Source organism: Triturus cristatus, chromosome 7 (genome assembly GCF_964204655.1).
Source record: "Triturus cristatus chromosome 7, aTriCri1.1, whole genome shotgun sequence".
Classification (NCBI taxonomy): domain Eukaryota; kingdom Metazoa; phylum Chordata; class Amphibia; order Caudata; family Salamandridae; genus Triturus; species Triturus cristatus.
In genome coordinates this window covers 658,968,915-658,990,039 of record NC_140590.1, presented here as the reverse complement: position 1 = coordinate 658,990,039, position 21,125 = coordinate 658,968,915, and the positions used below count along the sequence as shown (strand labels likewise).

General features: G+C 54.9%; 1 non-coding gene across 1 annotated transcript in view; it reads right to left on the bottom strand.

Moving 5' to 3' along the window:
- Window positions 1-261, bottom strand: part of LOC146810307 (18S ribosomal RNA) — a 1,773-nt gene extending 1,512 nt beyond the window's left edge. The window contains exon 1 of the ribosomal RNA XR_014967027.1: window positions 1-261. This exon is cut by the window's left edge and continues 1,512 nt beyond it. This is a non-coding gene — a ribosomal RNA (18S ribosomal RNA).
- Between the last annotated feature and the right edge of the window lie 20,864 nt (window positions 262-21,125).

Here is a 21,125-nt window from a genome sequence, read left to right as displayed (position 1 = left end):
TCGGCCCTAGGTTATCTAGAGTCACCAAAGCGGCCAGGCGAGCCCGGATTGGTCTTGGTCTGATAAATGCACGCATCCCGGGAGGTCAGCGCTCGTCGGCATGTATTAGCTCTAGAATTACCACAGTTATCCAAGTAACAGATGGAACCATAACTGATTTAATGAGCCATTCGCTGTTTCACTGTACCGGCCGTGTGTACTTACACGTGCATGGCTTAATCTTTGAGACAAGCATATGCTACTGGTAGGATAAACCAGGTAGCCGCACCTGCTGATGGTGTGGGGGCCGCATGCCCATCTCCCCGACCGGCAACCTTCACGCACCCCTCCCTCTCTGGAGCCTGCCAGAGGAAGGAGCCAACCCACCTGGGCAGGAGGGCTCACTGGAGGAGTGTGGAGAGGTGCAGTCGCATGGGCACCGGCAGGCCCAGCCGTCTCCCCCGGGAGGGAGAAGCAGGCAGAGGCGCAGCCTGAGTGAGACGCAGGGGTGCCAGAGCCTGGCGGCAGCGACACCCCTCAGAACATTAGTTCCGAGCTGCTGTGGAAATGTGATGGGCAGAGAGGGGTAACGGCGTGGAGTGCGGGGCCTTCGGACCTGCTGAGCAGCAGCATCCAAGGGCCTGGCGCCACCCGACCCCTCCCGCTCGGTTCAGACACCTGGGGGGCACGAGCTACCGGGGCCACTCGGCCTTCACTCTGCTGGGTAGGGTCTCCCGCCAGGCGGCAGGCCCTCGAGTCGGACGGTCCATGCGGGGTGGAAGCACTTTGCTTGAAACAACAGCCGAGGCTGGCCAAGCAGTCCATCCCTAAATGGACCAAGAGTGCCCAATCGGTCGAAGTACGGCTGGGGCATCCCCTGGCAGGCCACCGTGAGCAGGGGTTATGCTGACTGAGCGTCCCTGCCTGCTCAGGGGCAAGCAGACTCAGAGAAAAAGGACCATTGGTGAGGGGCTGAGAGGCAGGAGCATAACCGGGCTCCTGGGGGCCCCGTCGGGCGGGCCCGGGTGCTGCCTTTCCCAGTCTCGGGATCGCCGGACCTCACGGAGGTCTGACCCAGCGAACTCAGAGAAAAAGAACCATCAGGAAGGGGGCTGAGAGGCAGTTGTGCGTTCCCGGGCCCCTGGGGGCCCGAATCGAGACCCCGTCCCGGGCCTTTGGCAGTGCCGTAGTCCGGGGGACGGGGCCCAGTGACGCAGGCCGGGGGATGGGGCCCAGGGCTGGAGCCCCCGATCCGGGGCCTGGCGGGGCCTGTGGACCAAACCGGGGCTCCCAGGCCCAGAAGAGCAGGGGAAGCCTCCCCGGGCCCATCGGACCCCGTCCAGGGCACCCTGCCACACCGCAGGACCCAGGACGGACCCCTGGGTGGGGAGGCCACCCTCCCCGGGGCCCTCAGGGGCCCGTCCGGAGCTCCTGAACCCAGCCAAACAAGGGGAGGCTCCCCGGCCACAACGGAATCCCGTCCCGGGCCTTTGGCAGTGCCACGGGACGGGGCCCGGGGCCGGAGCCCCCGAACCAGGGCCCGGAAGGGCCTCTGGACCCAGCCGGGGCTCCCAGGCCCAGAGGAATCCTCCCCGGGCCCGCCGGACCCCGTCCTGGGCACCCTGCCATGCGGCAGGACCCAGAACGGAGCCTGGGGTGGGGAGCCCGCCCTCCCCGGGGCCCTCAGGGGCCCGGCCAGAGCTCCTGAACCAAGCCAAGCAAGGGGAGGCTCCACGGCCACAACTGAACCCTGTCCCGGGCCTCTGGCAGTGCCGCAGGCCGGGGGACGGGGCCCAGGGCAGGAGCCCCCAACCTGGGGCCCAGCGGGGCCCCTGGACCCAGCCGGGGCTCTCAGTCCCGCAGGGGAAGCCTCCCAGGGCACGCCGGACCCCGTCCCAGGCACCATGCCACACGGCAGGACCCAGGACGGACCCTGGGGTGGAAAGGCTGCCCTCCCCGGGGCCCTCAGGGGCCCGGCCTGAGCTCCTGAACCCAGCCAAGCAAGGGGAGGCTCCCTGGCCACAACGGAACCCCTCCCGGGCCTTTGGCAGTGCCACAGGCCAGGGGACGGGCCTCAGGGCCGGAGCCCCCGACCCGGGCCCAGCGGGGCCCCTGGACCCAGCCGGGGCTCCCAGGCCCGGAGGCACAGGGGAAGCCTCCCCGGGCCTGCCGGACCCCGTCACGGGCACCCTGCCACGCGGCAGGACCGAGGACAGAGCCCGCGGGAACTCGTTCGGGCACCCTGCCATGCGGCAGGACCGAGGACGGAGCCTGGGGTGGGGCGGCATCCTGGCCTGTCCAGCTGCTGGCTGAGGACCGCTAGGCCGAGAGGGGTCCCAGAGTAACCGGTCCCTAGTAATCCGGAGGAAGGCTCCTGGAGCCCTGGCTAGGATCCGGGAGGCAAATGGACCCTCATCGGGACTTCCAGGCCGACCCGGCCATCAGGTCGCCTCATTGGAAAGCATTGCGCGCGACCAGATAGCCGGCATCTGAAAGGACGCCCGCTCCGAGCCATAGCGGTAGGGCTCCTGCCTGCCCACCCATGCAGGTCTTGGGGGGCTCTGCTTCCCGGGGGGCTCGGTGATCCCGGATGGGCCTCAGGCATGGGGAGGACCACCGGAGCTCTCAGGCCCAGGCGCGCGGGAGAGGACTGCCCGGGACTGGTGGAGCCCGTCCCGGGCACTTTGCCATGCGACGGGCTGCAGGAGGGAGCCCCGGACGCCTGGGAGGATGTTGCCCGGGCATAGCCCATCTGGTCCCCGGCAAAGAACCGCCAGCCCCGGAGGAGTGTTCCGGCACACCCTGCCCCTACTAATCCGGAGGAAGGCTACCCCCCTTTCTTGTAACCCGCACGCTCCGAGTGACGGAGGGGACCCTAGGCGCGGACACGCCCGACCTCCTGGTGAGGAACTCCGATTTTCGATCGTGATCGTATCGACCCGCCATTTTGTGCTCCGCCGCCATTTTGTGTTGCCCTCACTCAGGCAGCACGACGATCGAAGTCTTTTCTGCTTTTCCTGCAATACTGTGTCGAAATAGTCTTGTGCCTCTGTTTACAAAGCTGGTGTTGGAACTGGCCGAGAACACTAATCCCTGTCTGGTTTTCCTAATCCCTGTCTTTACTATCTGTTGGTTCACACTATTCTCTTCTGATTTAATCTTATCGTCTGGCCTTCGCTGTCCTCTGCTCGTATTCTCTTGTTTCATAACTGTCCTCCAAAACACACAAACGTATCTCGCCACCTGCGAGTCAGCTACAAGTCAGTTAATGAATTAGCTTGTGGGGAGGGGTGACAAACACAGTTGGAGGAGAGGCTTCTTCGAGTTACTCGATACTTTATTTTCAAACCTTTCCTATTGGTTCTGTTCTGTTTTCCAACTATTCTTACTGGCTCCTTTTATATGTTTTAGGTGTGGTCTTAGTTAATGTATATGTCACTTATGTACTATATAAGATTGTACGCCACGGAGTGAAGTGGCAGTCTCCTGAGAACATACCGTGTGTACTTCTAGGACAACTGTACTAGCTGCAGCTAATAAAATCTGATCTTTTACGCCGACAGAGTGTCCCCGTGTCTCTGTGTAGCTAAGCAGGAGAACCCAGGAGATTAAGGCGTACCCTGCGCCGCCAGGTCCAATTGGTTCTGGTTCTTCACTGGAGCCCTGGCTGGGATCCAGGAGGCAAATGCTAGGGTTCCCGCCTGCCCACGCAGGGCTCGGGGGCTCCGCTTCCCGGGGGCTCCGCTTCCCAGGGGCTCGGGGACCCGGCTGGAACTCAAGCCCGGAGAAGGACCACCGGGGCTCTCGGGCCTGGGGGATAACTGCCCGGGAACCATGGAGCTCTTCCCGGGTACTTTGCCACGCCGCGGGCTGGAGGAGGGAGCCCCGGACGCCTAGGGAGGTGTTGCCCGGGCATAGCCCATCTGGTCCCTGCCTGAGAACGGCCATCCCCAGGAGGGGCGTCCCGGCATACCCTGCCCCAAGTAATCCGGAGGAAGGCTACCCCCCTTTCTTGTAAACTGTGCGCACCGAGTGACGGAGGGGACCCTAGGTCCAGACGCACCCGACCTCCTGGAACCCTGGCTGGGATTGGGGAGGCGAATGAGCCCTGTTAGACCTGTCAGCCCTTTGGGTGGTCCCTCCTCATCATTATTTATTTTGTCCCACTTTTGCCTCAAACCCTGTTAGTATTTTTCCTTTTTGGGAACCACCAGACTTTTTCGTATTGATGCAGATTCAGGGAGCCATTTTATCTACCCCTGGAACTTCTGTCTGAGGGCCTGGAGCACAAAATGGTGGCCACCTGTGACATCATCAGAACCCACTGGAACCTACCTGCACCTTCCAGAACATTCCAGAACCCTGTGACAGTTGGAGGCGGTTTGGAATGTTGGGAAGCTAAGCCAGAGTTGACAGTTGGAGCGGGCAGTTGGCACCTGACCGGTGAAGAGAGAGGAGCAGAAACCTGAAGGAGGAAGGAGTGAGGCAGCAGGGGTGGAAACTTGTGCCTGGAGTGGGGTCCATAAACCCACCCTTGATACTAGTCCCTACTGACTGAGCCCAGCCTGGAGCCCTGTGTGGGAAAAAGCAAGAAAAACCATCTTAAGGACCTGGACAGCAGGAACAGGCCTTAGAAGTAAAGAAAAGCAAGAATCTGACCTGGTTATTGGTTTCCCTGAAATCCGACGTCGAGAAGCCTGAGACCTGGAGCCCGAGGTGGAGAAGCGGCGCTGACTGGAAAGCAGACGTCGTACCCGGAGCCGCCAGAGGTCGAGAGAGGGCGCCGACGGAGGTCGTGGAGAGTACCAGAGGTCGAGGAGGAAGACACCTGAGGTCAAGTGAGCGGCGTCGACGGGGGAGTGAAGTCCGCCCTCCGGAGTCGCCGGAGACCGAGGTGAAGCGTGCCGGAGGTCGGGAGTGGAGGTCGCACTCCGGAGTCGCCGGAACCTGAAGAGAATCGTGCCGGAGGTCGTGAGTGGAGGTCGCACTCCGGAGCCGGCGGAAGTCGACATCGAGCCAAGACAGCCCGACGTCATCGAACCGGAGGTCGACATCGAGCCGAGGCCGCCGACATCGAACCGGAGCTGCCCGAAGTCGACATCGAGCCAAGACAGCCCGACGTCATCGAACCGGAGGTCGACATCGAGCCGAGGCCGCCGACATCGAACCAGAACCGCCTACCGGCGTCGTCAAGAACTGACATAGCGCCGAGGCCGCCGACATCGAACCGGAGCCGCCTCACGGCGTCGACACGACTCCAGCGGCGTCGGAGCTTCATAAAAAGGGCAGTAAGTGGAATAGAGGGCGCCTAAGGCCCTGTGGAGCTCTAAGAGACCATCCTAGGGGATAAAGAGGTGTTAGGACCAGCCTGGAAGTGCCAGGGGTGGACTGAGACTGATACAGTGACCTGTGTGAGGGGTTGTGTAGTTTGGGAGAGCCAGATTCCTAGATTACCCTTGATCTACCTCAGTTTTAGCCTCAGCCTTACCCAAGCTAGGTGAGACACCCTCAGGCCATCCACCTAACCACAAGCTGTGACTGGGCCAAATTAGCCCATAATATTTAAAATGTGATCTGATTTTACAAATGTCATTGTTGGCTGATATTATTTATTGAGGGTACTGTATTTATTGTATTTATCTAAATTATTCCTGTAATGTATTTATTGTCCTGAGCTAACTTATTCCTGCACAGTATTTATTCCCTCACAGTATTTATTTGACCTGAACCTATTTATTGCACCTGTAAAGTGTCATTATTTATTTGACCTGCACTTTGTAAGGAAAAGCCTTGTGTTCTGTGATTGTATTATTATTTATTTAATCAGCAACTAAGAGAAAAGAAGATAAACACAGAGATATTTTCATAATTTTTAAGGTGTAGTGTCGTTTTTGGAACGGATGCACGCATGGTTATTGTGTGGGTATTGCGTATGCTTAACACGGTGCCTGACCTCTGACCACTCGAGCCAAGCTACCACTGTGTATGTCTGGAAGGACCCCGTTACCACCACCCTTCATGGTGTGGGAGTGGGGTTTTTCTAACATAATTGGTGTTCAGCGGCGGGATTGAGCTGTGCCTACGCATACTCGACAATAACTGTGGGTAGTCCATAGGCCTACACCTGGAGTTTTCTCAAAGCGGCCTTCCTAATTGTGAGTTTTTGTTTTTTCCAAATTTACTCTGGTGGTGGGAGGAGGTATTATTAAAGGTACCCCCCCTGCATTGCTTCTGTAAAAACCTGTCTTCTGACCTGAGTGGGCAAAATGGAGTTTGTGCTAGAAGACCTGGAAACCTATACTGTGGCCCAACTCAGGGAGTTTTGTCAGCGGGAGGGGGTGTATTGTCCCCCAGGAGCAAAGAAGGGTGCACTCCAAACCAGCTTAAGGGCTTGGGGGGAGGCACGACGAGAAAGCAAGGCTGAGCAGGAAGACAGGGATGGAGAGCCTGACAGCGAGGGGGCTGGGATGTACCAACCTGAGGTGGGGAACCTAGTAGCGGGGCCCAGAACCATTTCCAGGAAGGGCAGCAGTGCCTCTAGCGGTGGCTTGTCTGAAGTGGAGTTAACAGACCGGAGGGAGAAAAGACAGCTCACATGGGACTTAGCAAGGCTGGAGAAAGAGAAGGAGGAACAGAGGATGGCTCATGAGTTAAGGCTGAAAGAGATAGATCTTCAGATCCTAAGAATCGGGGCACAAACTGTTCCTAATGGTGGCAGCAAAGACCAAGAAAGAGAGTTCACTAGTGAACCCAAACCCTACCTGCCAAAGGACATAGTAGCTAGCTATGGAGTGGGCGACGATATTGCCAAGTGGCTAGCGGCCTATGAGGTCTCGTTAAGGGCCCATGGGGTTCCAGAGAAGTACTGGGGAGCGGGATTGTACAAGTACATGCCTCCAGCTGGTAGGGATGCATTATTGGCCCTAGAGGAGGATGAGCAGACCCACTACCCCACCATGAAGGTGGCGCTCATAAGAAAGTTTGGACTAACACCCGAAAAGTACAGACAGAAGTTCAGGGGTAGTCACAAACTGGGCACCCCAATTAATGACAAGACCAGAGTTCCTACCGAAAGAAGTCAAGACGTCACAGACCACTATCAGAGATTTCTTAGGCGAGGCGAGATATAGCAGAATATCGTCGGCGTAGAGTGAAATACGGTCTTCGTGGTCAGGCGACCAACGAATCCCACGTATATCCGGGTGCCATCGTATCCACGCCGCCAGCGGCTCAAGAGTAAGGGCGAACAACAACGGCGACAAGGGACAGCCCTGCCGGGTGCCTCTCCCGAGCTCGAACGGTGCCGACGCCCGCCCGTTCACCACGACGCTAGCAAGAGGCCCCTCATAGAGCAACCTCACCCAGCCTACAAATCCAGGCCCAAAGCCGAACTTGGCTAGCACAGCCCACAGGTATGCCCACTCCACCGTATCAAAGGCCATCGTGGCATCGAGGGACGCCACAATAGCTGGCTCTCGCATCGTGCCCGTCCTGGCAATCACTCCATGGAGGCGTCTAAGATTCAGTGCAGTGTTACGGTGCGGGATAAAGCCCGACTGATCCGGGTGGATCAAGTCGCCAAGCACCCGGACCAAGCGGTTAGCAAGGATCTTAGCAAGGATTTTCGGCTCGGCATTGAGAAGTGATATCGGCCGATAGGAGCCACACTTGTCCCGGGGCTTACCGTCTTTATGTATTACCACAATCGTCGCCAGCCGTTGATCGAGCGGAAGAAACCCATTCACCCGCGCCTCCACGTACATGGCGCGCAGGTCAGGAGCCAACTTATCCGGATGGAGCTTGTACAGCTCAATCGGCAAACCATTTGGGCCCGAGGCCTTACCGGAGCGCAACGCACGGATAGCACACGCCACTTCATCTACAGTTATATCCCCATCGAGATCATCCCTATCAATGGCAGAAAGGCAGGGCAGAGTGATGTCTCGCAGAAGGTCACACGAGTCCTCAGTGGGCCTGTCCGAGACCGAGGTGTATACCGTACGAAAATAGTCCGAGAAACACTGAACTATACCGTCGGGGTCAGTGACAACCTCTCCCCCATCCGTCGACAACTCCGGCACCACGCGATTAACACGCTCTTTTTTATCCAACCACGCCAGCAATTTCTCGGCCTTATCACCAACATCGTACAATCGACCCTGCTGCTCCCTATTGAGGGTCTTGGCAGCGTTCGTCACCAGGTCCCTATATTCCAATTGCTTCAAGCTCAAATCATGCAGTGTGGCCGTTGCAACATCCTCTCCCAAGGCCACTTCTAAAGCCGCTATCTCGTCCTCTACTTGTGTCACCTCAGCGTCTCTCCGCCGCTTGGCGGCCACTACCAAGGAAAGGGCCTCCACCTCTCAATACAGTCTTAAAAGCTTCCCACAGGGACACCGCAGATTCAACTGAACCCTGATTTTCTTGAAAATAGTGGTCAACTGTCTTCAGCAACGCACTGCGCATCTTGGGGTCACGAAAGTACCAGGGGTTAATGGGAGCCACCCTGCCCCCCACCACCCGGCCACTATCAAGACAGGCCCACACCAGTGAATGATCAGATATGCCCCGTGCCATGTGCCTAGCCTCAGATACCAAAGAGGCGTGGGCAGCCAGAGTGAGCAAGTAATCAATCCGAGAGAGACTCCTGTGGGCCCCGGAATGAAAGGTATATTGTCTCTGAATGGGGTGCCGTAGCCTCCAACAATCTACCAGACCAAAAGTATCTATAAAGTCGGGAAGCCACTTCTGAGCACCCCCGGTGTCTCTGGGCGGGTGCCTATCGAGCATTCCAGAACCAACCGCATTGAAGTCTCCTCCCACCACTAGCATCCCTTCGGGGAGTTCCAACAAGGCCTTGCCCAGATCAGCAAACGTGGAGGCCTGCAGGGCTGGAGGGACATAAACAGAAACCAATACCAACGTTCTGCCCTCCCACCTCCCCGCCACAGCCACAAAGCGCCCCCTGTCATCAACAATGGTGGAGTCAACCTCAAATGGTAGGGAAGCTCTGACTAGTATGCCCGCACCCCTGGAGCCCGTGGAGAACCCCGAGTGAGCAATGAATTTGTAACCCTTTCTGTTAAGTGCATAACACATATTCCCTATAAGGTGGGTCTCCTGCAGGAGGACCACATCTGGCGAGGTCCGTTTCAAGAATTGCAGGACTATCCCCCGTTTAATACGATCCCCTAAGCCATTAACATTCCAGCTAATTATGTTTAAGCCCCTATCCCCCATCCCTGAACACAAAGAGACCTCCACCCCCCCCGGAGAACCACGATCGGACAATACTGACAACCATTGCTACGCCTTGCAAGAAAAAGGAAACAACCCCCAACAACAACCCCCACATCCCGAATCCCCCCCCTCCCTGCACCCCTGCGTCAGCTTACTAAGCCCCCCGAACTTGCAGTGTGCCTGTCGCCCTATCAAAAAACAAATCTACAAAAAGTACCCCAAGGGAGGAAAGAGCTCCTATCTTCCCCCCGCCGCCCTCCGATTACTGCAGTAAGGTGCGAGTCACTGTCCGGAGCTGAGTCAAAAGCCAGCCGACACCGGAGATATCACTTCTGGCCATCTCGGACGCCTTCCGCTCCATCCACGCTGTCCCGGCCAGGCTGTCGCCGCGGGAGCGCATCCAACCAGTCCCCTGCCATGTCCGGTGATTCGAAGAAGAAAGTCCGATCTTCATACACCACACGTAGCCTGGCGGGGAAAAGCATTGCATACTTCAGGTCCATCTCCCGAAGCCGCCGCTTCACCCCCAAAAAACTTTGCCTCTGTTTCTGCACCATCTGGGTGAAGTCAGGATAGAAGCTCACGGAGGCATTCTGAAAAGGCACCGGGCCTGTCACCCTCGATGCTTGCAGGATAGCGTCTCGATCCCGAAAATTAAAAATCCGGGCTACAATCGGCCGTGGGGGGGCTCCCACCTTAGGCCGTCCGCCAGGCACTCGGTGAGCCCGCTCCACCGCAAAAAACCTGCCGAGGCCCTTAGGCGTAAGATGGTTCACCACCAAATCCTCGACAAGTAGATCCACGGAGTGCTCCTCTGAAGTTTCCGGGACCCCAATAAGGCGCACATTGTTGCGCCGGGCCCGACCTTCAAAGTCTTCAAGCCGGCGGGCTGAGAGGTCATTCGCGGTTCGTAACTTACGAACCTCAGCCTGGAGTTCCGAGACATCGTCCGCGAGGCCAGTAGTCTTGAGGTCCAGGGACTTGACCCGCTCGTTAGTTTTGCCCAGGTCCGCGCGAATCAAGTTGACATCTACCAAAATTGTGTCCACCTTGTGCGCCAGGGCCTCAAACTGTCGCCCAATCGATGTTTGCATCCCATCTATCGCCCCCTTGATATCCTGCAATGATAACTCCGAGGCTGGGGGCGAATCGGCCTTCTGTGCTTCCAGCGACTGTCCCGATCCACCAGATGACCCTTTCTGCTGGGCATAACGATCCATATTGTTGGATTGGGTATAGCCTCCCCGCCTGGTAGTCTTGGACTTCGACCTGTCTGCCTCCGATTTGGTCGACATCTCGAACTGCAGGACGGTCAGTGGCAAATGGACGTCCCTCACTCAGCTAGAGGAAACAGGGTCAACTCGGACTTCAGCAGCCAGTCAGGACCGAGTGGAGGTCTTCCAGACAACCGAGGATCTGCATGAAGCACTCCCAACCCAGCGCAAACAAAGGGCGAGAAAGCGAAAGTGAAAGTGCAGCGGCATCGGTCCGTCAGTTCACACCTCCCTAGGCCGCTGTTGTTCAATTAGTGGCCGGGCATCCTGCCAACGCAAGCCCCTGGCATCCTTCGGAGGTAGGCCGCAATCTTCCGCCATGCACAACTTCGGTCCCCGGTGGGCGATCTTAGCCCGGACAACGTCAATCGCCCCAGCTGTGACTCATCTGCAGGATTCCGTGCATGAAAATCAGGATTTAGGACAGGATGATTGCCGGAGGGCGCGAGGGTAGCGGGAGCGCAAGGCTCACGCGGCCATCTTGGTCAAGCGCTAGGCTCCTCCCACTACATCTAACCTCTTTGATAGTCTGGGGTTTCATGCAGTTCAAGCTATACACCATTCTATCTATTTCAGCTCATGAACTAGTGTGCTTACTGGACTAGACACTTTTACCTGTTCTCTGCAGAGAGTAAGAGCTACAGACTCACAGAGGGGATCATATGACAGAGGTATGGATTTGAAGCTGTCAGGTATAAAGCACTGTGACTGCTTCTGGAAGACAGAACGACTGGTTAAAATTGTAGTGTGGCACTTCAGCCTCTTCCGATCAAATTTGTGCTCTTCTTTATCACCTTCTACCCAGGCACATTACAACTAAAATGATAGCAAAGTGTCACAAAGTTTACTTTTAAACAGAGAAATGCATTTTTAAACAAATGTGCCTTGGTTCCTAAGCATTGGTGGTTAGGAAAAAGATCCAAAAGAGTAGACATTTCAACTGAGATATTGTGCACCATTTTGTGAGAAATTAGGGAACACACACAATACATCATGTAGATTGGTCTTTAAATACTATGAATTACAGATCAAATTTGTAGTAGAATAATCTTTACTATTTTTCCCTTGCACAACCATAGTTCTAGACCTTTTTGCACATATCATTACGGTCCTTGCCTGAGGAGAGATCTGAAACAAAGGTGGCTAGATAGTTTTTTGGCTTTCTTTTTTGCTTTTTTCAGAATTAAGAACTTGTTTGCACTTCAGCAATGGTTTCTTTCCAGGATCAATAGCATAGGACAAGTCCAGTGGAACATGCCCTAGGAGATCATAGAAGATCAAGGAGATCACCATCTGAGAAGTACTGATCTCTAATTCAAGTCATTTTTGTGGGTGTGCTTTATGATCCATCCAGGGGAAAAAATGGTCAGCAAAGTATGTGACATGCACATTGTGCCTGAAAAAGCTCAGTCGGAGAAGTAAAGTAATGGATCGTAATTTTGGAACATAATTAATTCACAAGCATCTTAATGCTTGATAATGCCAGCTTGATGTGGCAAAAAGGAAGTGGGACTTTTAAGAGGCATCTACATCTCCCTCTGCACTACAGTGCACCATGCCTTCTGGTCAGAGATTGCAACACAATATTTTTGAGCAGGAGGAGGATGTGAATAATCCATGTTTTGCCAGTACTGGCTTGCACTGTTTAGTGTGTGGTATAGTGATTTCCACTGGAGAGAAGAGTGAGCAAGCATAAAAAAAAAAAAGTGCTTTTACACCAACAAACCTGTAGGAAATACTCTTTTTAGGTCTTGCCTGGCTATCGCGTAAGCGAATGTTCAGCGAGACTTATGTAGGGGCTTCAGAAAATGCTCCCAAAGGCTTCCCAGGCGGATCGGGTGGCGGTTACGCGCACAACCACGCGCATTCCATTTGCCACCAGCTACTTCCTGCGCGTGCGCCGCCTCACGCATTCAGAGAGATTTAGTAAGGGGCACAAGACCTTAGGAATGCAGTTTATGGCCAGTGCATGTGAGGCATTCAAGCGCGAAGCTGGCATCTGGCATCGGACTTGAAAGCAGCAGACTGCTTTCGCCAGCGCGCGCTCTGCCTCCCTTCCTGCATCCCCTCTTACAACAATTAACTTTTGTTATAACTCACACCCCATATGCTCGTTCCCTCCCACCCTTCCTTTGATGTCCGCTTTTCTTGTTGTTTACAAACCACGTCACACACTGCTGCACGCCACACACTGCTGCACGTCTCACACTGCTGCACGCCTCACACTGCTGCACGCCTCACATTGCTGCATGCCTCACACTGCTGCACGCCTCACACTGCTGCACGCCGCTGCACGCCGCACGCCGCTGCACGCCGCACACTGCTGCACGCCGCACACTGCTGCACGCCGCACACTGCTGCACGCCGCACACTGCTGCACGCCACACACTGCTGCACGCCACACACTGCTGCATTACTCACTGCTGCACGCCGCACACTGCTACACGAAACACTGCTGCACGCCACACACTGCTGCATGGCACACACTGCTGCACGCCGCACACTGCTGCACACCACACACTGCTGCATTACTCACTGCTGTATGCTGCACGACACTGCTGCACGCCGCACACTGCTGCACGCCGCACACTGCTGCAAGCTGCACACTGCTGCACGCCGCTGCACGCCGCACACTGCTGCACTCCACACACTGCTTTATGCTACTGACATTGTAAATGACAACGCCTTTTATTTGTTTTAAAACCAAAACATAAATAAAAGGCATTGTAATTTTACAATGCCAATAGCTCAAACTCTTATAAATGCGAGACCTATTGCATTGCAAATGCTTGTTTAATCCAAGTTCCTAATCCATTGTTGAAGTTGTATATTTGTTTGTCATCCTCAAAACAAAAAAATCGAACTTTTTTTATGAAAAAAGGTTATTTTTCAAACCAGCTTTTTTGGTTTAAAGAAAGATAAAAATGTATATTTTTTGTTTTGGATATCAGTGAGTCCGAGTGAGAGTCAGGGCAAGTGACATATATGAGGCAAATGTGTGAGTAAACCTGTGGGTTAGATAGTCTGTGACATAGTACGTCAAACTATGCAAGTGATTGAGAGGGATTGTACTAGGAGTGTTGCCCACAAAGCCTGGTCTCCTACCAGACCCTGCATTCAACCCACCACTGGCTGACAATGCTTGACGTTCACACGCATGGCTGCAAGCAGCAGGTGAATAACCATTTAGTCCCAGCATACAACCCACCATGTGCTGTCAACCACCACTGCAAAGCAGCAGGGGTTCACTGGGCTAAGCACCCGACCATCTGTGGGTGGCAAAATGAAGGTGTGCAGTAGGAGTGACCCACCCTTCCATGAACAGTCAAACCCCGCAGGGCATTGTCATCGGCAAGACCTGACCTCCACGACTTTTGTCAATACACACCGGAGATGTGGTGCATAACGTAACCCAACCTATGGCTTGACTTCAGAAACTGGCCTCTTCTTAGGACCTGCGGCTCTTCGTCCGCAGATGGAAAACACTCTACACACAGCCTTCGACAATGTGCAGCAAAGGTGGGTTGCAGGACCTGGCCTCCTGTCCCACCCTGCATCCCCACCCTCTTTCGGCGGCTGACGCCCGTTACAGCATGGGTAAGTATTTGCCTGTATATTGTGTGACACTGTGTGCGTTTGTGGAAATTACTTGAGCATTGTTAGTGCACCTGTAGTAGGGCTTTGCATAAATCACAGCAGCAGAGCATTTAGCATGAAGAAACCACAAATGAATTCCCCATGAACTTGCATGTGCCAAATCTTTCTTGATAGACTTTATAAACTATGTAATTGCATTGGTAATGCTACTCTGTTTACCACGTTACGGTCTTTGGTCAACACTACAGTCTTAGCTATGAAAATACATCACTCAGTTTTCTTTTAATTACTTTTCCTCATTTACTATCTCATTTGCTTGTTGCTGAAAGATGTTTATCCTACACAATACTTCATAAATCCTAGACAACATAAGAAAATTAATCACTTCCTTAAAACATAAGTGGTACGAGTACAAATTTTCGTTCAGTCACAGATAGCTCCTCATCCAGATTGAGCTGAACTCAGTTTCATTATGCAATGCTACCCTCATATGAATCTGTAGGATTAGAATGTAATATCAAACTAAAGTTACTTGTTTTGGTGGGGCTTGGCCAACATGGTGGCTTCAACAGTCGTGCTTTAAGGAGCTCCACAGCCGGCCTGAGTATAACCCTGCTGAAATCCTACCCATTGCGCAAGAACCACACTCCACGCTGTTACTTGAAGCGTAAAAGGCCATTTTATTAGGACAAGGTTGCAATCATTTAGACTTTATTAAAACAGTACATCAATGCAATAAATATACTTTCCCATCCCATACCGACTCATTCTACATTCATCCTTCTCAAAACTATCTCACCTGTTTGACTCTTCCCCATTCACTCGGTGACCTCCTTCTTCTCCCCATTCTCACCTTCACTTGCCCTCCAAGCATCCTCTGTTGAATTTCGTTCATTGCCTCCTATGCCCCGCTATCAGTCACCCATGTACCTTTCTCCCCCCCCCCCCCCCCGAGGGGTGGATCCGCCCGTATATGACTCACCACCACTCCAAAGTACCGCCAACCAGGGAAACCCCCGTAGGGCGGTTCCCTGCCCCACCCCCCCAGTTCCTGGGCACCTTTCACCTCCCGTCAGCCGACCCTGCGGCACCCGGTGGACGACCAATCCACCACCTAAACTTGTGTCCCGCATAAATTACTATTGTTGGGACAATCTTGGTTGTGAAAGGTGCCAACCCCGCGCAGGACCACTTGCTCCCCCAGTTCCTGTGCACCTACATCTTCCCCATCCTGTGACACCCAGTGGATGACCATCCACCACTTTAACATGCGTCCCGTGCAACCCTTAACATTGCCGGGCCAATCTGTGTCCGTGAACGGTTCCCCAAACGAGGTGAACGACCATCCACCACCTGTACCCGCATCCTGTGTAAACACGCAACATGTATCCTCATCCATGAAAGGTGCCCCCTTCGCAGTGAACGACCATCTACCACCCAAACCTGTGTCCCGAGTAAATAACCAGCAGTTCCAGTCTAATCACTGCCCATGAAAAGGTGACCCTCACCCCACAAGACCGCTTGTTTCTCTTCGAAACAGTATCTTCACCAGTGGGCCATACATGGCAAGTCAGTTCGATAGCACCCCGATCCCCTCGTCTGCCTGGCACCATTCATTCACATGACCAAAATGCCCCACGTTCCATTTCCTTTCCTTGAACCATAACCTCTTCCGTGCATCATAGTGTAAAACCAAACCTGACATATCCCAGAACACTCTTTTCTCCCACATGTATCCACATATCGGGGCAACTTCTTATGTCTTTTGGCACGATATCAACCGTAATGGCCACAACTCCCCCCCCAATTGTATACCACTGATTACCCCATCATTTCACAGCCCGATGGCTGTGTTCCCTGCACGGTGACATCCATACACCGGCTAGTTCACCTCCATTCCTGTCCAATGCCCGGGTGAAAAGCCACCCATCCAGGCGATCTCCCTGGATCCCGATCTACTCCCAGCTCCTGCATTAGGAAAAAGAATGATTAGGCCTGCAAGAATTACGTCCCCCGGTTCTTCAGTCCCCCGTTCGTCAGTCATACCCAATCCATTCGACAACTCCCCGTCCAGTACCTATATCATCACAGAACACCTGCCTGACTCCCATCGTCTTCGGCCTCCAGCCTCTTCCCCCCCTCCCCAAGAGCTCACCCAACGCCACCGCAGTAACCGTCCCAACACGTAGAAATCGTACGTTTCCTTAAGGGAGCCCCAACCCCAAGAGGCCGGCCTTCGTATGAGACCTATACTGACCTGCACCCCTGACACTCTACCTTGCACATGCGGCAAGACAAAAAAACTTCCCCCAGTCAAAGGCCTTCACTCCCTTACCACCTAACACCACTGTCTCATGCTCGCTCTTTGCTTCCCTTTGTTCCTTTGGCACCCAATCTACTTACCCCCGAAAAACTGCCACCAACATAAACCACTAAAGCCCACCCCAACTGCCCTACGCTCGGGCACCTTTCCCTCACAACTGCGCCTCAAAGCACCGACGCCGCACTGCTTGAAAAATCAAGTGCCCCATTCATCCACCCCCAAAAAAGCCAGGCGCTAAATAGCCTGTCGCCACAGCCAACTCCCCTTGTCCGCTGCTCCATATTGACCATAGCATCCAGTCTACAGGGTTGTGCACTACCCTAAACCCCAGTACCACCAAACCCTTGAACTATATCATATTGTCAGTATCAGCACAACACTACCACTGTGTGCCATCTCCCTGCTTTATACCTTCTTAAACCAACCCGCACATACCCTGGCCCACACGCCTGCCATATCCCGCTGTGCCCCCGCCTGAAAGCCACCCTCCACGGTACCGCAAATCTGCCCCGGCCATGACTGGGCGTCTGCTGTCTGTCTCCCCGGCACCTCCTCCCCGCGTACCCCTTGTGTCGCTCTCCCCAACCCTTTATCAGTTGCCGTAGGCCTCCCCTTCAATCCTGCCCTCGGTTCGAGGGTCACCCCGCCCCATAGAAAACAGCAGCACGCAGCCACAACCCCCTTTCAAATATCACCCACTACTACCCCATGAGACCCCCTGGCCCAACCGTAACGTCGGCGCCAAGGCTCTCCACCACACCTGTCGACTTCCCCAAAGCAGAGACCCGGCCCTCCCCTGGGGCGTAAGTCCCCCATCTGACGCACCCTCTTGGCCTCTGTGGCAGCGACACCTCCCAAGGCCCCTACTGCTCGTCCAAACCAACGCCCCTGAGAATCCTACCCAATTCCCGCCTTACCAGCCCCTGTGCAAGTCCTTGCCTATGTGCCTGTCTCCATCGTGCTGCAACAATGCTGGTGCCCAGGTACTCCCGGAGCCCCTCGCAACCCCAGCCCCCACCAAGTGAGCACAGCCTCTCTGTCAAGCCCGCCCCGTGCAACTGGAAGCCTAGATGCCAAGCCCTCCTGCCGTACAACCATTTGTCCGTCCTCTGCATATCCAACGCTTCAGTCAGCCGTCCTCATCCCCTGCTCCCAAACCGTCCATCCCTTGTTTTAGAAAAACGCGACCAAGTCCTCCCTTAAAAAAGGGGGCGGTGCCCAAACCTGACAGCAACGTCTCTCAGTGAACCCTGTCCCCATACTCTGCCCGCCCCCGCAGTAGTCAACCGTCGACAGCTCGCCTGCCTCTTTATGCCCTCGTAAACTCGACAGACCATGCCTGCCCCCCTTCATATAACCTCCTCCGTCTTTCCCGTTGTTTCGGCTTCGTCTTGAGATACATCGAGCGCCCTGGATCCATGCCCTCTGGCAAACCGGGAAGGACCTCTTGGCCCAGACTACCCCTGCCCATGGCCACCCCGTTCTGCCATGAGGGCACAGCTTGCCCCCATGGGTGTATGGCTCCCCTTCTCCCGTACCCTCCAGCGTAACGACATTGGTTATCCAGCACCGGGACCTTACGGTCTCCCCAGTCCCCGAAGTGACTTGTCTGGTATATATCATCCCAATGGAACCTGCACCCCCGTATCAGTCTCTTCTGCCCCGTCTCTACCAGTGAAGGAAACCCTTCGGAATGCCGCCAAAGTCGCTAGCACGCCCCAGCTGCGGGTAGAGTCTGTATATTGTGTTAACGCTCGAACCGACTTTGACCTGTCTCCCACATGTCTCAGCCCAGCAAAAAAAAAAAAACATTCCTTGTGCCAGTCAACTGTTCTCCATGGCTGCCACAGGGGCCGAGCGCCCAGCTTCCCCCGCCCTACACCATCATACGCTGTTCCAATGTTACTGGCACCTCCGGCCCCTTACAGCACTTTCCCCCTACATAACAGATAGTGATCCGTGACCCATTGTTAACTCTCATCCGTCTCCTGGGCACCACAATGTCCGTCTGGACCCATGCCTCCTTCACATCCCTCACAGTCCCTTACACAACCAAGCCGTCCAGCCGGAACTCTTGTTCACCCAGCGCTCCCCGGTCCCAAAGCATCAGCCTTATTTCAGTACCTGGGTGTCCCTCCGAGACCTCCTCCTCCCGACTGGGAGTTGTTGTTCCCCCTTTTCCCTTCGTGCCCTCAGCTCCGTCCGTGGCCGCACTCTGCTTCTGGGTGTCCCTCCCAGACATCCTCCTCCCGACCGGGAGGTGCCGTTCCCCGCTTCTGTAACAACAACGAGAAAAGTCTGGTTACCTGAAATCCCCCCCCACCTCCTTCACCAGGGCTTTAAGTGGGCCGGGTCTGTCCGGGTCTGAGCACCGGCAGTTTTTTTTGGGGGCCCTCGAAACGGGTCTCTATCGGGCTCTATTTTCGTGGCTACTAAAGGTAGTCCGTTCTTTTTTTTTTTTTTTTTCGGACCCGTTTTGAGGGCCCAAAAAAAAACTGCCGGTGCTCAGACTCTGCCCACTGTTGCTGCACTGTTAGGTAACCTGACCCCGTCTCCCTTCGCCATCCTCCACTTTGCTGAACTTGTTGGGAACCTAGCAGCTCAGTGGTCACGGCCTGACGTCCACGGCACGACGGCATGACGTCATGCCAGGTGAGCTTTGTTGGAGGAAGGGAAATCCTTTAAGAGAGCCATTTTCTCTCGGGATTTGCCTCCTCTTCTCTTTTTCCGGCGGGAGAGCAACGTCGTGGTGGTGCCAGCGCGGGACAAATCCAGGACCAGGAGCAACGTCGTGGTGGTGCCAGCGCGGGACAAATCCAGGAGCAACGTCGAGGTGGTGGCAGCGCGGGACAAATCCAGGAGCAACGTCGAGGTGGTGCCAGCGTGGGATGCTGAAAAACTGAAGAGGCAGAGGACCCCAGGCAGCCTGCTCCAGCACGAAAAACCCGACCTTCAGCATTTTCACCTGTGGAGCCCCATCCTTTCTCGGTAAGTGCAGTTTCTGGCAGGTTGTGCACTATATAAATGCTAATTATAGCCCTCTGACAGTCTGTCCAAGTATTTGTTGACTCCAAGCCCTCTTCATCACCCAGAGATGGTATCCGTTGAGAGTGCTTTATGCATGCAGTCACGTGTTACTTCATCTTGCATTCCCTAAGAGGAATTATCGTCGTCGTCGTTGCCCCCCCCCCCCAACCAGGAAGTAGTTTTTGTTTCGTGCAACACACAACTGTTGTGTACGGCATACTTTGAACTGAGTGATCTGTGGGCGTCGGAGTTTAAATTAGGGATCGGTGTTTATGATGTGGCAAGGTTGAGATGGTTGAAGCCGAGGCAGAATGCAGTGTGAGATTCTCAGTGTGTCAGTAGGTCATAGAGGCGTGCAGACTGCATGCACATCCAATCCGTGGCCTCTTTGTAGGCCACACGGAGTGACAGTCTCATATATGCCTATGGCAACCCCAGCAAAACAAACACACTGAATATCTTCGAGGGTTTTGGGGAATCCTGCAATAGATTTCTAAGTAATATAAATATTCTTTACATGTTTTTTAAAGTGTTTCGTATTTTTATGGTTGATACTTAATAAATATACCTTTTTGCCTAATTTATTATCCTTTGCTGGATGCGACTTCATGATTTTCTTAAGCACACAGTGCTAGTTATTTTGATTTAGACCACGCCCCTACTCGGATAGGCCACGCCCCTTCAAGACATTAACCACGCCCCTTTTAGAGCACCCCCAGTTTTTTTTTCCCACTTAAAGCACTGCCCTTCACTACCCCACGCATCATCATCCCCTTTCGCACGACATCGTCCCCAACAATCTCATCTCGTCACATACATCCGCTTCCCACCGAATTCGTCCCTCAACGTCCATGTCAACACATCCAGCCTGCCAAGTCCCGACATCAGTCCCAAACCTTCCACCACCACTCGCCCGTGCCGCATCTCCAGTCAAACGTCTGGGGCTCACCCCGCGCCCACAGAAACCCCCACACCCCAGGTCGCCCCCCCCTTTTAGGGTTCGTGTCCGCATAAGAGGAAAACCCCTAAATCGTGCCATGCCTAGGTAGGCCTCCTCCCCCCCACCCCGGGTTCCCAGCCAAGGGCCATGCGGGAATCCTCCGCCAGCCCGACGCGGCCGGGCGGCTCCCTCATTGCCAAACAGGGGAAAACATTGCACCCCACCAGGCAGCCGCCCTTGCCCACACATACCACCAAAAAACACCCAGTAGCACGTCCCACAGAGTCAAATAAAGGGTCCCGACATCCGTTAATAGGAAACCACGGCACCCCATCAGCGCCCGGCCCTCCCCCACCGCCACATTTCTACTCCGGGCCTTCCGTCCCGCAGGCACGCAGATGCGCATGCAAGCCTCCCGCCCCCTCCCCTCCAAGAGCGCTCAAGGCATGTTCGCGCCAGCGAGCAAACGCCGAGCAGACATTGCCGCCTGCTATCTCGTTCACCGGTACGAGCCGCCCCCTACCTGATGCGATCGTCAACACGGTGGTGGTTCTGGCTGACCCGCCACCACCGTCTCAGCCACACCTGCCTGCGCCATCCCGGACGTGCCGGCCAGCACGGAACCACGCCCGCCATACTTCACCAAGCTGAGGTGCCTCGCGGACGGGCTCCTCATCACCCGCCGCCAATGTGGACCGAGAACTAGTGTGTGACCCTCCCTAACACTTCCCTACATGGGCGTCCG